Genomic DNA, 20,262 nt, shown 5'->3' on the forward strand with positions numbered 1-20,262 from the left:
TTGTTTCATTTGGGCATCAGAGAGCGACGCCATTTGAAACAAATAGCCACACAGAGACTGCTGGAAATGCAGAGCACAGTTCAAGCTCACTGTGGCTTGGTTAAAAGGGAGAATGTAATCGGTTCAGCAACAGGAAACAACCCCAAACAGATGCTTTTATTGGTACGAGGGGACGAATGGAGTCAAAGCAGCCAAAATAAAGCCGCTGCAGCGAAGCTGATTTTTCCACTCGGTTTAAACCCGAGACAATGTGCTGCATGTGGGATTGGAGTCATGGCGAGGTTTGGACGGGGGGAATCCAAAGCCTCTAAGGTAACTCCTCTTTAGTGTAATAATACACATAATTCACCAACAAACACACGTTTATGTACCTGTGAAAGATATTTGTAGTATAATGCAAAACTGAACATTTTACACAGCAGGCGATGGTATTTTTCTTTCTTTTAAGGCAGCCAATAAAATCTGTCATTATTTCACAGCACTGTTTCAGGATATATTCAGCGACACATTAAATTGTTGAGACATACAGTACACTATATCTACATGATAACTGAACAAACTGTCCACAAGTTTAAAAAACTAAATTAGAAATAATATTTGATTGAAAACGAGGACCGCTAAGATTTGCATTTACATTTTCATTGTGGATTTTTGTGTAAATGAAACACTATAAATCACAGAAATATATATATATATAAAAAAAAGTGTTTAATGTGATTATTCAACCAGTAAGAGATGTCCTCAGACAGTAAACAACTTCATTGGACCTGCCGGCCAATCAGACAGCAAATATGGACGTGGGGAAGAAGACCACGTCTCGTTTTATCCAAAAGCAAATTTTTCTGATGGTTAGCAGCAGATGCTAATACATAGATTTGCTGGCAGCGTGTGTGATTACGCTGTATGTGGTGTCTTGTATTCGGTGACATGACTCATGTTTTTTTTTTTTTTTTTTTTTTTTAATCATCAGGGGAGATGCCATGTTGTTTAATTATGTTAACTTAATTACCGTTTTTTTTTTTTTTTAATGGTGAGGGTCGTCAGTAGTTGTACGCTGGCGCTCGTGGAGTCTGTTCACAGTAATTCTGCTGGATGAACGCCGGCATGTTGTCAGCTCGTCACCTGAGGCGCATCCCAAAGTTGCGCTTTCATTTTTAAAACGCCTGCGTTGGGGTTTTTCTCTTCATGTTTTATCGCATCTTATGCGGCTACGTTGATGCGCTCTTTGGATCTTTTTGTCACACACACACACCTTCCTTTGTTTTCACAATACAAGCACTGCTGATGATGAGCTTCTCTTCATACTTGAGACACTTGTAAAAAAAAAAAAAAAAGTTATGTGGCTGAAAAGGTCAAGAAACCTTTTCATCTTCATCGAGGAGCCAAATTGACCCCCGCCCCCCGCCCACCCACCCTGCTGTTATTTTGAGCCTTTGTCCACGCAGGCCGCATCCGACGCCTGCTGTGCATCCGCCATTCCTTTAAAAACGACTTCATGGTGCAGCGACAAAAAGGCATTTTAATAGGCCTCAGATGAATTATCTATAACTACGACTGAATAAATCTTTAATCGCTGTAATGAACTTTAGAGTATGGATTCAAAAAGCCATTTAGCTGATAAATGACCCATGGAGGGCTCTGATACCAGGATAAATCAAAAGAGGCCGGGGTCTTCACTTCTTTCTTTCTTTTTCTCACCAACGATCAGCTGATTTGAATAATTGACTTTAGAGTACAGCAGCTCTGAACACGTCTGCCGATAAGCGAGAAGAAAAAGCTTGTCGTGTTTGAATCATGAGAAAACACTGATTCAATTTCTCATCCCAGAATTAACTATGCCAGTGTTACCGTGGCAACCCTCGAGCGTCCCGCTCCTCGACTTCAACTCCTGTTTTTGGGCTCTCGTCCTCTTAGATGCCGTCATGTAGCAGCTTGTGTTTCAAATCGCTAAAAAAGCTGCTTCACAGCGCGAGTTTGTAGTAAAACATGACAAAAAAAAGAAAGAGAAGCAGACTGGAGATCTTTACGTGAAAGATTGAACAGAGGAAAAAGAGCCGAAAACGAACTAACCTTCTCAACTCAACGGAGCTTTATTTATAGAGCAGCTTTCCTACAAGCCTGTAGCCCCAAAGTGCTTCACATCAGCAGCATACACATAAAAAACAAAAAACAAAAAAAACATCCACACAATTCAACAGGCATACAAACAGAACAATGAGATATGGTGAAATTTTAATTGCAACACTAAAACAACATTGTAAGACTCAATAATTAAAAGTCAGGAAAGTAAAGAAAACCACCAGGGATTAAAAAAAAACCCCAGTAATTAAAATTTAAAATCAGGATGGTTTTTAACTCGAGAAGCCAGATTTAAAAAGAGTTTTTTAACACGTCGGCGCGAAACACGAGCTGCATTTATTTAGTATTCCTTGTTCAGAGGCCGTCAGCTGATCAGGCGCTCTTCCAACGATGCTGCAGGACGCATTGTGACACTGAGACCACATGCGTCAGCACTTTAATGTGTGTGTGTGTGTGTGTGTGTGTGTGTGTGTGTGTGTGTGTGTGTGTGTGTGTGTGTGTGTGTGTGTGTGTGTGTGTGTGTGTGTGTGTGATGTTTAAGAGCCATGCTCATATTTCAGGCGGGAAGTGAGATTGTCTTGTTTAGTTTTTTTTCCTGTATATGTTAAGTTTGTCATTGTGATTTATAGGTTGACAAAAAGCCGCATCCATCCGCGGGCAGGCGGAGCTGCTCCGGACGAGCAGCCGGCCGCTGGCGCTGCTTCCCCATTTGGGGATTAGCCGGTGATCCGGATTTTTTTTTTTTGTGCAGCGCTGCAATATGTCGGCAAATGAGCCACAACATAGAAGCGGGGACGACACGGGTACGAGGACCGGCGGGGACGATTCTGGCCGCTGCACACGGTCGCCTCGGCTCGGCTCGCTCGTGTTGTTCAGCTGCGTTTCATTCACAGCAGCGACGACAAACAACAAAAGGTCAGCCGCGATAATTCCAACATTATCGTCCGACCACGTGAAAGCATCACAGTTCTATTTGCGCCGGCCTATTTACCTGAAATAGCCTCATTGCTTATTTAATAGACTGAATATCTGCGAGCGACTTTGCTGCTGTAAACAAACAACAAAGTGTGAAATATGAAGCACCTTTCAACGAGCTAAACATTTCTGGCCTCTCGCTCAGAAACACTATGCATCACTATCAATTACTGGTTTTATGAAGATGAATTGCTTTCATGGTTCCTCCACAGAAGCTCGTCTTTTAAGTAGAACCGCGAAGCGCCGACCTCGTTTGAGCTGCGCTCTGCTGAGTATTAGTTTAAGATGAGATCACAAGGCCCCCTGAAATGTGATGCTCCTCACAGTTTGGCTTTTTCCTTGTGAGACCGTCGCTTTGGAGTTTTTCTGCCCACCAGTGTGAAAGAAACTGCCTCATTCATTTGATGTTTCTTCTATTTCTTTCAGGCTTTTTAAAAAAAAAAAAATGATGTCCTCGCCAGGCTTTGCTACACGGGTTGGTTCGGCTCGTGCTGGTTAGATCAACGAGCATCCAAATCCTTCTCAATTAGTATCCGAAAAAACCTGCTGCGGACCGTTTTCTGTTCTCCGCAGCTGAATTTGAAAATGGCAACTTCTTGCCTCGTCCGGACTCGTCTGGGCCGCGGCCGACTTCATCAGAGGCGTCGGCTCTTCGTTGAGGAGGAGGGACATTAGTTATTCAAAGTACGCGGCCGCTCGCCGGCGGGGCGGCGCGACCTTCTCCGCAGGGGGCTGAAAGGTGCTCAGCTTTGTCAATTACTCGGCTCAAAGTGACTGAGAACAACAACGACTGAGATGAAGCGGAGGCAGTAATATTCGGCGGGGAACCCACTAAAACAGCGGCGCCAATTCCCTTCACTAAGGAGCTGTCATCTCGCCAAATGATGCGCGTCACTGGGTTTTCGCTTTGCCGGGTTTTTTTTTTGTTTGTTTTTTTCCCCGCCGCCGCTTTACAGACGAGTTTCAGCATTTGAAAGCCGCCTCATTACAATCTTTGAACTCTTGCAGGAACGGAGATGGTTCTGACAGCTCGCCGCGCACTTGGGGAACGTCGTATTTTTTTTCGCGCGGAGGAGACGTTCATTGTCAAGTCAACTTCACCGCCGCTCGGCAGTCCTGGGAAATCTGTAGGAAGAGGGGGAAGCAAAATGAGTGTTTATCCTGAAACGGTCCGGATGATCGAATTACGACTGCAAAAAAGCCCAGAACGGACCGGCGGGCCGCTTTCAAGTCAGACATATTCGAGCAGTTCCAACCTCACCGGCTGCGTTCAAAGCTTTTGTGCGACAACGTTTCCGGTAAATCGTTGCAAAGTTTTTGTGCAGATATGAATCATATTCCTGAAGATGTGACATCTTTTGTGGACCACCGGGAACTCCGGTACATCCTGCCCCCTTTTTTTTTTTTTAAATATTATGATCCACGTGTCACGGTTCACGTCGCCGTTGTAATACACGGAGCGATGACATGTAACAGGATCCCCCATCCAGAACCGAGCCGGGGATGATGTGATTATGTACGACGCTGACAGGCTCCGTCTTTTTGTTTTTTTTATTCCCTCTGGGAGAGGAGGCTTGAATCAGTGAGTGGCAGCAGGGAGTTAAAGCTCAGGAAGAAGAAGCAGGATTCAAAAATATCACCTCTGTGTGTTTCCTTTTACAACACCTAACTCTTTAAACTTCATTTTTTTGGGTGATTATTCGTACTTTTGAATTTCTCGGAGTTTCTAATGTTACATGATATTTATGTCCATTAAAACAGATTAGTTCGTAGTAGCCAAAAGGTTGTTTATATAAATATTAGAATCAGTAACGTTGAAGGGAAATTTTTAATAAATAACAATAAAACAAAAGAAAACCTGAGCTCATTTGTACCACGGCTCAACACTGGAAAATGTCCTTCAAAGAAACTATTCAAGGAAAATACAAAACGGAAGCAGAGCAGAAAACATCTCTTAATTGTTCAATAAAACCCTTTTTTCTTTATTTTTTAAATACTATTAAATAGAATTTGGTACGATCCAGAGTTTGACCTGCTTCTTACCATCTTTCTCACATCCTAAAAACTGAAACTCTATTTAATCCTTTTCACACTTTTCAGTGCAACCTCGCTCCTTTAAACATTTCTTTTTGCCCACACCTGACGATTCACTCGACGTGAACTCGTTTAGCACGAATGCTTTTCTTCTGATGTTAACTTCCCTTCTGTGCTGACGGATTTAGTTTCGTCTCTCCTGCTGAACCTTCATGCAGCCGTGAACAGAGATAAGTCGAGTGTCGGTTCCTGTGCTGTAAAATCCCGCCGAGCTCGTGCACCTGAAGGAACCGGCCGTCGGATATGACGCGGCCTCCCAGGCAAGTCCGTAATTATCAAAGAGCAGCCGGGAAATTAAGTGGCATTAAATCTTCCTGTGGTGCCGGGGCTAGGCTAGCGCGTTCCCCGCTGCATGCTGAAGGTTAAACATGTACTTTATGTCGTATTAATAAGAGGCAGCAGTGTCCTGTTTTATTGCAGCAGTATATTGGATGGACTGTGCGTTTGCCCCGTTGATGTTCCTCGTCCTTTGCCGGTGTGATTTTCACACCCGACAATTGAACGGGAAATTAGCACAGGATCCTACTTATGGATCCAATAAACATTTAGTGCAAATTGCTCTCATTACATAAGATAGCTTTGGGTTCCCCAATCTGCCAAACATGCCCCCAATCACCCCCCCACCCTCCCCGCCGCCGTAAATTAAATAGAGTCTGTGAGTGACACCTCCCTGGCCACCTTTTTATTATTCAACCTATCTACACACAACAGATACTTATAAAGCTGTCGCTCTTCCACATGGTGTGTGATTGGGCATCATCGTAATGCAGCAGCATTAGCCGTCGGCACAGCTCGCCATTATATGTGTTTGTTTGTGCCCCCCCCCCCTCCCCACACACACACACACACACACACACCCACCCCACCTGAGCAGGCTGGTTAGCCGGCTGACTGGCAGGCTGGGTGGAGGTGTATTAACAAGGCCACTCCGTTTTATTTTCTATCTCGCTCACGCTGCCATGTCTCCTCTGCACGGACAGTCCTTTATTATTTATGGAGCTGCATTGGAGGTGTGACACACGAGGCAGACACACACTCATCCATCAACGCCTGTGTTGCTGCGGGGAAAGCACGGATACATGTGCAGACGCACACACACACACACACACACACACACACACACACACACACACACACACACACACACACACACACACACACACACACACACACACACACACACACACATGTCTCGCTGCATTCGACATGCTGCTGACATGGCTTGAGCCAAGATTAGCCGGGATTAGATCAGATCAGCCGCACAACTATAGATAAATAATTGAAAATAGATTCTTCTCTGAGCAATTATGAGCTTGAAAGCTGCCGAGTCATGATTCAATCAGCGTCAGCAGCAACTCCTGGTACCTGAACACTCGGAGGGAGCATCACATGCAATCACAAAACATATCTGCCAGACAGACGCTCACATTTTCTTTCTTTTTTTGATTAATTTAAATTGGTCACAATAGCCAATTATCTATTTTCACTCAGTTTAATTTGTCAAATAAAATATTAGTTTTCAGAAGATGTGATTGGATGCTGCTCTCCAAGAACAAGATGACCTATTGTTTGTGAAACGACCCTGGAGAATACTCCGTTTTGATTGGGTAGAGGGTGTGCATCATTTTTTTCAGAGAATCCTCATCATGCTCTAAATGAATTCCTCCTCCTCCTGGGAGGCTGCTCTCCTCAGCTCATCTTCCACTACAGTCCCCCAGAACTAATAGAAAAACAGTATAAAGTTTTATTTTAAAGAGCTCCAACACCAGGCATCATATAATAGGAATAATCCATGATGGCCTGTTCAATTATCAAAGAAGGCGAGGTGAGACCTCGTGTACGGCCGGGCAGCGTATGAAACGCTGGAGGGCTTTTAATTTGAAAGGAGAGCTGTTCAGTTTCATTAGTCAGGGAGAAGCGGCGGCAGTGATGCGGTCATTGTACTGGACTGTAGTGATGAAGAGCGAGCTGTAGCTCTCTGGGGCTACATCCCTACCCTCACTTGTAGTAACGAACTCTGGGTAAATGATGGAATACGATCTCAGATACAAGCGGCGTCACTCTCTGCGTTAGACTCAAAACCACAGACTGGATATAAAAGTGTTCGTAGCTTCCAGGTCTGAAAAATTAGGGTGATGCAGAAACTGTAATACCAGCGAGTGCCACTAGAGGTCGGCTCCAAAAAGCCTCCGGCTCCATAGACTCCCATTCAACTTCTCTCATCAAATCCAAAGTGAATAAAATGTGTCCATCAGTTATCTCGGTGTTGTTAGCTAAAGTCACTCCTTCTTCTTAGTTTTCTGGAGGTCCATCTGAAAATAATCCCTCATTCATTAGAAAAGAAGATTCAAGAAGACCTGTTTTTGGGGGCGTGTCTGTTTGATTGACAGGCCTGTGGTGCAGTCAGGTTACAGCTATCGGTGGGCGGGACGTAGTATCGTCAGGTTTCCAATCAGATCGGTCAGATCCACTGCTGGCTCCTCCCCCAACTCATCCAAATATGGTCACTTCCTGTTTCAAACAGCTCCGAACCAGCAAAGATGGCGCCGGACAAAAATGTGAACTGGAAGTTTCATAACGTTCACAAACCAACGGGTGACGTCGCTCAAAACAGGAAGTCGTGGCATTCGACCGACCGATGGCGTCACTTTCATAACTGTTGCTCAGTCGCGATTAATTTAATGAAATTCAAAGAACTTTATGCGAGTAGACGAATGTTGCATCTCTTTGGAACAAATTTGGGTGCTTTGTGTTCGTGTTGATCTCGATACATCAGGATGAAAAGGTTTCACTCTCCCTGCACACCTCTCCACCTGACCTGCTGTTTCATATTACACTCACTGCAGCCGCACACACACACACACACACACACACACACACACACACACACACACACACACACACACACACACACACACACACACATACATACGTACATCATGAATAATCACAGTGATGGAGGAGGTGTCGAATATTTCATATCTTCCATATGGAGGAGACAGATATTAATGCAAACCCTATAAACTCCTGGACCTTCCATCTTGTGAACACACGCCCCCCCCACCTACCTTCAAATGTATAGACACACACACACACACACACACACACACACACACACACACACACACACACACACACACACACACACACACACACACACACACACACACTGTAAGAGAGACCAATTCCCCAGACTTGCTCACTGGCCTGTGGTTGATGTGACACATCCTCAGCTCCTGCAGTGATGCCCAGAGATGAGCCACAATGGTGGGAGTGATATACACACACACACACACACACACACACACACACACACACACACACACACACACACACACACACACACACACACACACACACACACACACACACACACACACACACACACACACACACACATTAAACATGGATCTGGTGACCTATGCCTTGCAGACTTCAACCATGCTCGCTGGCCCTTGGATGATGAGTGGCAGGCTGCTTCCCTCTCTCCTGCTTCCTCTCTCCTGCTTCCCTCTCTCCTGCTTCCCTCTCTCCTGCTTCCTCTCTTGCTTCCTTTTTTTTTTCTCCTTTCCATCTCCAGACCTGCAGGAATCCCACTTCGTTTCCACCCTGCAAACGGGTGGGAATATGTAAGGATTTTATTCATTTTCAGACAACCCCCCCCCAAAAAAAAAAAAAAAAAAAAAAAACAGCCTGTTGCGATGCGACGTGAATTCGCGGACTTTCTCGTCATTGCATTGACTTTGTTTATAATACTCTTTCTCTTTTTTTTTTTTTTACCGGACCTAATTTTGTGTTTGTAATCATTTAACTTTATTCTGTAAGTGTCATGTGACCTGCAGTTCTTACTTTGTCCACCAGGGGAACGTTGCCGCCCATCTTACTTTTTCTCCCGCGAGCTTACTCCAGACATTAGTTGGAATAAGTTGGGCTGAAAACACACGTTAGCGCACGTCTGCTTACTCGCATATCATCCACAAGACACCTTTCACATTACATGAAGTTCTTTTCGCCCCTTTTTAATATAAAAAATATCGATTTGTGCCTCTTTAAACCAGATGGGGCTTGAAATTTGGATCTCATGAAATGACTTGTTGGATTGAGAGCTTCAGGATATGTTTTCAGGTTTCATTTTTTAAATTGCAGCCTCTGTATACTCTCTTCCACTATTGTCACCAGTTGCATCAGTGCATGTGGAGTCTCGCAGGCTGGATTGACCTTGATTTATGTCACTGCTTTGTTTTCATGCACAACAGAAGCCACCTGCTGTGCTGGCAATGCTTTATTTATTCTATGAATGAGCCTCCAGTTTATTGATGAATGTGAGATAACGAAGTTGATATCTGCTTGGACAGAAATATTACTAGATTTCCAATCTGATGCAAGTTTTTCACAGAATTAGTTTTGTTCTGAGCGGAGTCTTCTTCCTGGTTTAGTGATGTGAATAGGACGACGGTAGGCAGTAGATGTGGGAATAACACGCTCTCCAGGCTGCAGGTGTCACGTGACTGCGAGGCACGCTGGGTGGATTTGGGAGCGTTTGTGAATCTTAACTCGTGTCTGAGTGATGTGTAAAAAGAGCTTATTGAATCCTGACGTCCTGAAGTTCATCAAACCGTCAGTGATTAATTTCCACTTCACTAAATCGCCACTTTTACTTTGAGACAAAGGTAAGAGCTGCATATTCACTATGTTAATGAGTTCAAAGTGTGACACAGGTGTGTCTACGGTCTGAAAAATGAATGATGTTTTCTTGCTCATTTTTTACTTCCTGAGCAGAAACAGACTAGTTTCCACGGCGACCACCTGCATGTAGCTTTTGTCTGGGCTTGATGTTTTTTTTATTTTTATTTTATCAAAACTCTGGTGCATTACTTTTTGTTTGGTCATTGATGTCGACGAGTTAGATTGACAGCAGGTCAACAGCAGAACGCTTCAGATCAGATGTTGTGATATGTGCTTGTCATGAGTGTTTTTTTTGTTTTTTTTCTCCATCCAATGGAAGAGCGAGGAAATGTTCAACTTTACTGATGTCTTCAGGGTACGCTGATTCTGACAAACTGCAGTATGAGCCTGTCAACAGCAGGTCCACTGTGGCCAGTCCTGCTTTTAACCGTCTTCTGTGGACTTTTTAAAATTGCTTAGTGGAAAAATGGGCTTTCTGTGCACGCTAAGTTTTAGACAACAACAGCAGTCAGCCCTGAACCCAGTTACTAACGTATTGTTTACGATAGAAAACCTGAGCATGGGACTTGCCCATGCCAAGTTTTTATTGTGAAAAACAGCGGGATGTTTTTTTTCTCTTTAACCATCAGAATAAACGCTGCCCTGATTTATTTCTAAAAGAACGTTCTTATTGACTTACCTCTCATCTAAAAAAGTTTGAGTCCGGTATGTGTAATACTTATTCCTTCAAAATATCATCTTGTTTTTGATTATTATTTTTTTTTTTAAAGAAAATGCTTCACCTGCCCATTTAGGGCAAATATAAACAGAATATCATAAAAAATAAGCATAAAAAACTTGTCTTGGTAACATCCAACCAGTAATAATGGCCTTTACCTCCATTATTATGCACAGAGTGAAACAAGTGGATAGAAATTGAAAGAAGTGACGCCTCAGAGAGGCATTCGGATGCTGAAGCGTTAGCGACTGAGGCAGCCTTTTTCTCCATCTCATTTGTTTACTGTTAATGCCTCTGGTCCTTCCTAAATAGGCATATCCTTGTTCCTGGGTCCCTTTTGAAAAATGACTCTATTATGAAGAAGTCAAGCAGCCAAAATAGCCTTTGGTTGAATGAAACCTCCAATTCATCATCATGCAGTTTTTAGTATTCAGAACGTGCGGCGCGCTTCATATGGAGCGCTCATCCATACTCAATAAGGAATCCAGTCATGTCATGTTGCATGCTGTAAATACGCAGACCACTGGAGGGTCTCCCAATTACAGCAGAAACCTGAAATCCTTCCAATCGGACTGCCTGATATTTTATCTTTATGGAACTGGTGGCCCATAACTAGCATACAGCTACCAGCAAGTCAGGCTGAGCCATAGAAATATAAAGATGTGAGCAAGTAGGAGTGTGCATCTTGAATGTGTGGGCAGCCTTGGTGCCATTAGCTCCTTCAAGCCTCACGAAGTTCTCTGAGGCAACTCACATTAGCTCAGCTGAAAACAAACTCAAAATGTCTCGAAGAGACGAAGAGTTGTTGTGAAAATCACCAATTTTAGAGCGACCGGGCTAATAAACATCAGTTCAGTGCAGGGAGAGCCAAACATAACCAACAACAGCCCAATGGGCTTATTTGAAGTGTAGACAATGTTAAAAGTTCACAAAGTTTTTTAGAAAACACAAAGTTTACGTGCAGAAATAATTTTGCTATAATAATATAGAAGAAGCCCTTCGTGTGAGTCATTGAGGTTCAACAGTTTATTTATCCACCGGGAACTTCTGTGTTTTTTGGATACTGTGTGTGTTGTTTCTGACTTATAGACGTTGTTTCACACAGGAGTGATTCTTCGTCCTCCTGCCTCTTTATATCTATGTTAATAGAAGTTAACCTCTTCCTCCGCTTCAGCTCTGTGCTGAATGCACAGACACGACATCAGCCATCTCAGCTCACCCTCAGAAACAGTGAAACAGACAGTTTTCCTCCAAAAAAGTGAAACTAGTATTTAGTTTTCTGCTCTCGCCTCACTGGACGTCTCCCAACGTAGCCCCATCGGCATTTAGAGGTTTACATTCAATGAAACTTTTCAGCAGCACACGCAGCGAAGTGCAGCAGAAATGTAAACATGCTCGGAAGAATCCAAAACAGGGCCACAAAAAAATAAAAAAATCTGTCTCCACATTATATTACATCACTATTTATAACATTATGTTTACACTTTCATATGCAAATTCAATTTTAACGTATGAAAACCTGTCAGGAGTTCGCACACAATCTGTCTCCCTCACCATCACCACAAATACATGCAGCGTGTGTGTGTGTGTGTGTGTGTGTGTGTGTGTGTGTGTGTGTGTGTGTGTGTGTGTGTGTGTGTGTGTGTGTGTGTGTGTGTGTGTGTGTGTGTGTGTGTGTGTGTGTGTGTGTGAGATTGATTTTCACTTTCCCCTCTTAATATAGATGGTGTATGAGTTACACACACACACACACACACACACACACACACACACACACACACACACACACACACACACACACACACACACACACACACACACACACACACACACACACACACACACACAGCGAGAGAGAGAGAGAGCCCGGGCTCTCCGGTGACTCACAGTTGCTGAGGCAGAGGAGGCTTGTTGCTTCTCCATTTATCTCTATTTTCGTTCTGTCATAACACATAAACACACACACACACACACATACACACACACACACACACACACAAACACACACATACACACATACACAAAGCCCTGTTTTGCATTGACTTCCTTCCTCCTCCTCCTCCTCCTCCTCCCTGTTTCAGAATCTCTTTATTCGTGCCATGCTTTCATTCTCCTCACTACTTTTCTCCCTCCTCTTATTATTATTATTTTTTTTTTTTTACTCTGAACATATACGACACCACCTCGTTCTCCACCTGCCCTCCGTCTCTCTTTCTCGTCCTGCCATTTTCTCGCCGCGGGCTTCTCTTCGGTGTGCCGACAGAATTCATGTCTTCGTGTTTGGACCCTTTGTTACAGTTGGAAAATGTAAGAGGAGTAACCACAACCTCATTTTTATTTCCACTCTTTTATTTCAATCACAACAACAACAAGTCATTTCACACTCACCTCTCTGCTATTCAGATTTTTCTCTTTTCAACAAAGCTACTGTTAATTCAAGTCTTTTTTATTCCGGTTTTATTCCTATTCAAAAGGTATCCAGTGATGCTCATTGCCAAGTTTTTTTTAATGTTATTCAGGGACTGCACTTGATTCTGATTAACAGTTAAAAAATAATCTATTATGCCTTTATGCAGCATCCTCGGTCTGAAACGAGCTATTTTAGCTCCTGTCTCTTTAAGGCTGAAAACCCGCTATATTCTGATTGGACAACTTCCAGGAAGTGTGACGAGGTACAGACCCCAGTGTTTGCAAGTCCTGAGCAGCGAGGTCGAACACCTGACCATCCACGTACTTCATTTCATACGGCTGCTTTAGCAAATTACCAGAAAGAAATCCGCGTCGAGCCGTCAACTTTCTCCCAACCGAACTGAGATATTCTCTCAAACCAAATAACTTTTACTTCGTTATTTAAAACTTTGGCATCACGTCAGTGAAGCTCAACACATTGTTTCGACATTTAAGTCCCACATTAAAGTAATAGAAATAATTAAAACTGGAAGCGGTGATCTACGGACCCTCGCACGCCGCACACGAGCGTCCGCATATTCCCGCTTGCAGTTTTAATTTTTTTCTCGATCTCGTCCCTTATTTTTTTTTTTTTAAAAAGGCTTCTTTTGGCGGTTTTAACATCTTTAAAAACTTTATCATGACTTAAAAACAAAAATCATAATTCAGTTTTGACTTTGAAATTGCCGATAATTTTTTGAACAACATGCCAGAGCATGACTTTTGGGTCACTTTTTGGCCGCCACGCCACGGGCAGACCGATCGACGAAAACAAATTATTTTGATAACTCTTAATTCTAAACATGTTAAGAGAGCACAGACTAAATTTCAAGTCGGTCCGACAAAATCTGAAGGAGGAGTTTGTAACAGTACAACGTGTGAATTGCCAAAAATGGCGACTAAATTCAAAATGGCGGACTTCCTGTCGAGTTGACATCATGGTGCAATGCAACTTTTTTGTACGTCTCGGTGTGATACACATGTCCACCGAATTTCTTGCATGTAGGTAAATGGAGCCGCTGGGGCATCTCTTCAGGGGGCGCTAGCGAGCCATTAGGCCACGCCCACTCACGACTCCACTAAAATATGACATTTTTCGCCACGAGAGACAGGTGTACCAACTTTCATGAGATTTTGAGTATGATAAATCCTCCAAAAATGCAGTTGTTTACGGAGAATCATAAAAATCGCTCGGATAACAGTCGGGCTTTATTTGGGAATTAGAGCATCTGAAATGTCCATCGTCCTGAATAGAAACCAGATAAACACGGAGACGTTTATGGAGCACCAACAGCAGATTAAATTTACAGCAAATCAGGGGAAAATCAGTGTGTAACATACAGTTAATCATTCTCAAATTAAGGCACGATGATGCTATTTAAGAGTCGGCGTTATCTTCACGTGATTCGGCGTTCGCGTGTCGGTTTTCCTTTCAGAAGTATCTTTTGATTTCTGGCTTCCCTCCATTGGCCGAACGCCTGCTTTAACTCTGCAGGTTCTCTGAAAGCACCACGGCCATTCTTCTTCTCTTTCTATCTCTCCATCCATCCATCCGTGTGTGTGTGTGTGTGTGTGTGTGTGTGTGTGTGTGTGTGTGTGTGTGTGTGTGTGTGTGTGTGTGTGTGTGTGTGTGTGTTTGTTTATTTGCTGTGTGTCTCTCTCATCTGTCTCAGATTAAAGGCTCGTCTCCCCCCCAGAAACCTGCCAGCCTACACAGCCCCGTCGATAGGCTTGGAACAGGGTCACAGCACTGATCTTGTCCAAGAGGCTGCCTTTGAAACAGGCTGGGACACATGCATAGACACACACACACTTGCTTACACATGCTCGCCCTCGTCCTCGTCCTCGTCCTCTGTCTGTGCAGTGATGAAGTGGTGATGAAGCCGGGGTGCGACTCTCTTCCAGCGCCTGTTATATTAATGAAGTTGGCTAATACACCGGCGTGGAGAGTGGAGGAGAGAAATGAAGCCCGAGATGCTTTTTCAGCCAATATATTGGAAGTGTAACTATTTTTTTTCCCACTCATCTTTGTGCCGCCGAGAGATTCAGTCCGGACTCAGGGAATAAAGATCATCCAGGATGATTTGGTGAAACAATATATTTTCTAAAGTCGTAGCTTTTTTTTTTTTTTTTTTTTTTTTTTTAAAGTCGAACGTTGGTAATTGTGATATGTTTGCTGTTTTAGTCTCGTTTGATCACTGGATCTATTTGAGGTGCTTGTTAACTCTGGAAGTTGTAAAAAAAAAAAAAAAAAAAGTTCCTCTCTGCCCGACTTCACCGGCATCACAAAGTTTTTCAGAACACCTTGAAAACTGAGCGGTGGTCGGCCATGCCGCCGGCGCCGCCGCATTATCCGTCCCCATAATTCATTCCAGGAAGTGTGAAGTGTGTCACGCTGGAAAAGGGGGGGGGGGGGGTGGCATTTGATATTCATGAGGTGTCATCCTGTTTCAAACGTCCCCACCGGTGTTAGTGTGACAAAATGCGGTTCTGTTCAATCCCCGGGCCTCCCGCGGATCCTGACTGGAGACTCATCAGTCATTTCCGGTGTGCGGTCGGAGAGCGGGAGGACTCGGCCTCGGCGTGCGCCAGCCGTTTGTGCATCAAGGTGAGAGATTGCAATCTGGCAGGCGTTTTCTTCTCCAGGGGCCAAGCCTGACTGACCATTAATGTCCTGTGATATTTAGCTTCTCATTGGCCGCTGAGGATCATGTGCTCCGTGGGAGGCCTGTCTGCTCTCTGCACCGCTCCTTTTTACAGCGAAAGTGACGAGAACCCTTTTATTCAATTAAACTAATGACACAAAGTGAAACAGTAACTCTATGACACTTTGGGAAACATGGGATTTTTGCACTTTTAGTGAATTTTGAATCATTAAATCTCATGTAGGTTAAAAGTCTCTTAAAAGTCTTTGATTTTGAGGTCAAAATCAAGTTTTTTTTTGTTTGTTTTTTGTGTACAAAACAGAAAAGAATAACACCAAACATCCAAAACATATTCTATCAAAATCCACTTGTATCACACACCCACATTTCCAATACAATATGTAAAAAAAGAAAAAGAAAGAAAAAGGTCGACAGTAATTACAAAATCCGTTCATTTACATACAAATATTAAATCCAATGTTACACATGAGTACGAGGCAATTTCACAGATGTTTTTTTGCTCACTTAATTTTTTCGGGATGAAAGTCAAAGAACCGCCTTTTTTCAGTAAATACCACACACTTCAATTATAGTATGGCCGCATGTACAGTGTTATTTCTTTAAGGAAGAAATGACAGACGATGTGACCTACATTTAAATAAAACGGTACGACTTAGTCAGCATTTACATAAATGTGTTCATCTCACCAGGAAATCAAAGAGGGCTTAAATTGGCTTTGCAGACGTCTGTCACTCATTCTCATGCTGATAGTAGCTTACAACTCTTTAAACACTGAGGCTCAAAAAATAGCCCTAAAATTACACTATGCACATCTGGATCTATACAGTTGTTACTACTTTGTCAGATGCCGTTTCAAATTCTCCTCTTGGAAATGATCTACCATATTTTAATGAGTTCTCATCTCATGTCAGGATTCTGTAAATCAACATAATCTTTTCGCCCTCTTTAAATTGGGAATTGTCGAGGACGCGGAAGAAATCAGGAACTGAAGCTGTTAGTAAATTGTACGAAGAGCTCACCTGCTTCTCAGCGCGGAGAGCCATTGAGATGAAGGAGACAGTTTAAATCCATAGATAAAGACTGGAAAGATATGCATGGCGGCATTTTTTTGTTTTGTTTTTGCTGCTGGTGCTTGAGGTTGTTTGGAAACAGACTTCGGGGGGAAAATTACTAAAGCACACAAGAGTGGTACAGTTTGAATAGACGCTAATTCTTTTCTATTACAACTTGATGCTGCTCACGCTGCGCACAACAAACGTCCTGTGGTGGTCAGTGCTGACCGGTTAAATAAAGGCTGCTGCGACAGCTCCAGAATGAACCCGAGGTCTTCGGCCATTAGGATTCAACAATCCCCGCTGGACGCCGGCTACTCCCACTGGGAGTCGGGTATTTTTCCAGGCCGTGACAGCACCGGTGTAAAAAACACAAACTGTGGTTAGACTGTAAGGCAGGTTTTGAGCAAACCAATAGGTTAGTCATGATAGAAATGATAGAAATAATGGTCCCAACTGCCCAAACAAGGCCCCCCCCTCATTAAAACCTCCTATTCCGGTCCTGTCAGCTCCTCATCCAGCTCTCAGAGATTCACACTGATGTGATGCAACAACGGAGAAGAGCTCTCCCTCCATCTTGCTTTTATTTGTTTACAGAAATCTTAGATTTTTTTTTAAGGGGATAGAATAACGCAACAAAAGCCCTGTAATTAGGCGAGTTTGGACAACACACAAAAAATAAAGAGACAAGTGTCTGTTTGCAGCCACAAAGACTCAGTAATGCATTTTATTTTGACTGATTGTCGAAGCCCGCAAACAGAAGTATCACATTTTGTCTCCCGCTGCACAATAAGACGTTTTACTTTGTCATTTCCTCTCTGGATAAGATCTGCTGAAGCTGGCAGACAGTGTTGTTTATGAATAAGACCACATCCCTCCATCACAAATTTACTGACAATAATGCACAAATATTGTTTCTTTTGGTGTCTGTCGTGGAAGGCAGCAGTGGCATCAAATTAAATATTGATGTTTCTGTCTTTCTTTGATAATCTGTGACAAATGAGACTCTGTGAAAGATGGTCTTTTGTCGCTGTTGAAATTCGGCGCATTGCGAACGTTGAGGGAAGCTGCACCTGTAATTAACTGACCTGTTTCAGAGGCCCCGCAGTCGAAGAGAATTTGTAAGATTTATCAAATCTTTCTGCTTTTGAGATGTTGAAATTTAGCAGGAAGACAAACACAAAGAATCCGAGAACAAACACGATAAATGTCTCGCAGCAGATTTAAAACTATTCTTCAGTACCACGCAGTTTGCACTCGTTTAACTCTGTGTGTGTGTGTGTGTGTGTGTGTGTGTGTGTGTGTGTGTGTGTGTGTGTGTGTGTGTGTGTGTGTGTGTGTGTGTGTGTGTGTGTGTGTGTGTGTGCGTGTGTGCGCACGCGTCCATCTCTGCAGTGTGGAAATACTCTTGACAGTAAAGGCTGTTTAGGAATGCTGAACAGCCATGCTTGTTACCCACTATTCTCTCCCTGCAATCATTTCATGATTGCCAATGATAGAACACAAGTCACACACACACACACACACACACACACACACACACACACACACACACACACACACACACACACACACACACACACACACACACACACACACACACACACACACACACACACACACACACACACACACACACACACACACACACACACACACACACACACACACACACACACAGTGATGGGTGATGTGCGTCTGTGTGTTTATGTGCTGATTTGTACAAGGTGAGATCAGAAAGTTCCCGTTGCTCCTGAACGCAGCGCAGCACAGAGAAAGTCCGACAGGTGTTCAACTCCTTTTTTTTTGTGACCGCTGGTACGTGAACATTTGGGATTTTAACACGGACCTGAAACTTGAGCAGAAAGCACGCATCAAACTTGACGTGAAACTCAGAAAATTGGCAACAGAGATGCTCGAAATGTTTAAAAATGCCTGAAGCAAAGTATTTATTGTGCTGCAGCTATATTTATAAAGTGTGTACTGTGTTGCATGTAGTAGAAATGCTCCTTGAACTTTGACCTTCCTGGTCACAGCCGCCTCGATCCGTAGCGCAACACTTGAAGTCAAAAAGGAAAAAAGGAAGCGATTTGGAATGAGTACGTTTCCTTCTAATGCTTCTTCTTCTTCCTGTTGTGGGCGGAGCTTCAGCGCCACCGACTCTCTCTGCGGCTCAGTCGATGCGACGTATCTCCCGCTGCAGAGGATTGTGGGTCAGAAACATCCAGAGTAGCACGCTGACCTGCAGACTGCAGAATAAAACCAGATGTAGTAGAACATCCTGGTTCTTTTGGCGTACTACATTTAACATACTACGTATTTGGACGTACTAAATCTGTTTCTGGAGTACTAAATAGTCAAATAGTGTTGGAACGCACAGCGAGAAAAGGGTCGGACTGTCAACACCGAGTCGTACCGTACCGTTGTGAGGCGTGTTTCTATGGAAACAGTTGCTTCCTTGGCTTTGCGTGTCATCGAGCTTCACAATAAAATGTATGAAAAGGAAATGATCACGCTACAGAAAACAACAAAACCTGAATTGCAAACTTCACACTTCACTCTAGAAAGTTATCTACGTCCTCTGGTCTGAAGTGTGTCTGAGGCGTTCACGGTTTGACAGCACGCTGTTGTTTCATCAATCCTAATATATATATATATATATGAGCATGTGAGGTGAAGGGCGGAGGTTCAACACGTCGGAGCAGAGTTAGAATCAGCAGCCCAGAAAGATCCAAATTTAAAGTCTTGACAGCAACAAGGTAATTGGTTGGCCGGGCTCGTGGCGAAATCCAATCGATCGAGGCAAATCCAAGGAAGCCCCCAAAGTCAACTAACTCATGAGATAACAACCCTGAAAATATGCATTAATATGAAGTGATCACATGAAAGTGTAATATCCTTGATTAAAAATCGACTAAGCTCCATTTGGCATTTTTGTTGATTTGCATTTTTTGTATTCCCTTAACTAAGCATGAGCGGCATTTAAAATATACTAAAAAGGTCGAACTGGATGCAGCATGAACGCTGCTTGTTGTCCTCGCTGTGCGTTTTTCTGTGTAGTTTTCTGTGTTTATTTCACGTGCGAAGGCAGATTCTCTCGGGTATAATGAACGGTTCATTTCTTTCCAGCGAGGAATACAGAACAAGTGCATCACCCTCTGCAGCTAACAAGAGCCTTCAGCCCTTTGACCTGCGGATCTATAGAGAAAAAAAATGTGTGATGCTCAGCGGCAGTCGAACACGCCGGCAGTTTCCACAGCACAGCTGACGGTGTCGCAGCTCCCAGCGCCCGCCGCTGAGGGCAGGCCGCCGCCGCCGCCGCCATAAATGTCACTATCTTTGATGGGCCCTCCTGTGGATCGATGCCAATATGTAGCTTACCTCCCCCCAGCCACCTAACCTCCATCTCTCCATCCATCCATTCATTCACTCAGCCATCCATCCTCCTCCCTCCTCCTTTCTTTTCACCTTCGTCCATTTCCATCCGTCCTCCTCCTCCAGGCCTCTCAGCAGTCGTCTGTCCTGCGTTCAGACCTGTAATTTG

At 43.6% G+C, this 20,262-nt stretch overlaps 1 protein-coding gene across 4 annotated transcripts in view; it reads left to right on the forward strand.

Moving 5' to 3' along the window:
* Positions 1-20,262, forward strand: part of cadm1a (cell adhesion molecule 1a) — a 332,738-nt gene that overhangs the window by 163,667 nt on the left and 148,809 nt on the right. The gene's annotated exons all lie outside the window — the stretch shown is intronic.

The sequence above is a fragment of the Brachyistius frenatus genome, unplaced genomic scaffold, assembly GCF_029030835.1.
Source record: "Brachyistius frenatus isolate BFR_SWC_R1_liver_20210118 unplaced genomic scaffold, ASM2903083v1 Contig_84, whole genome shotgun sequence".
NCBI classification, from domain to species: domain Eukaryota; kingdom Metazoa; phylum Chordata; class Actinopteri; family Embiotocidae; genus Brachyistius; species Brachyistius frenatus.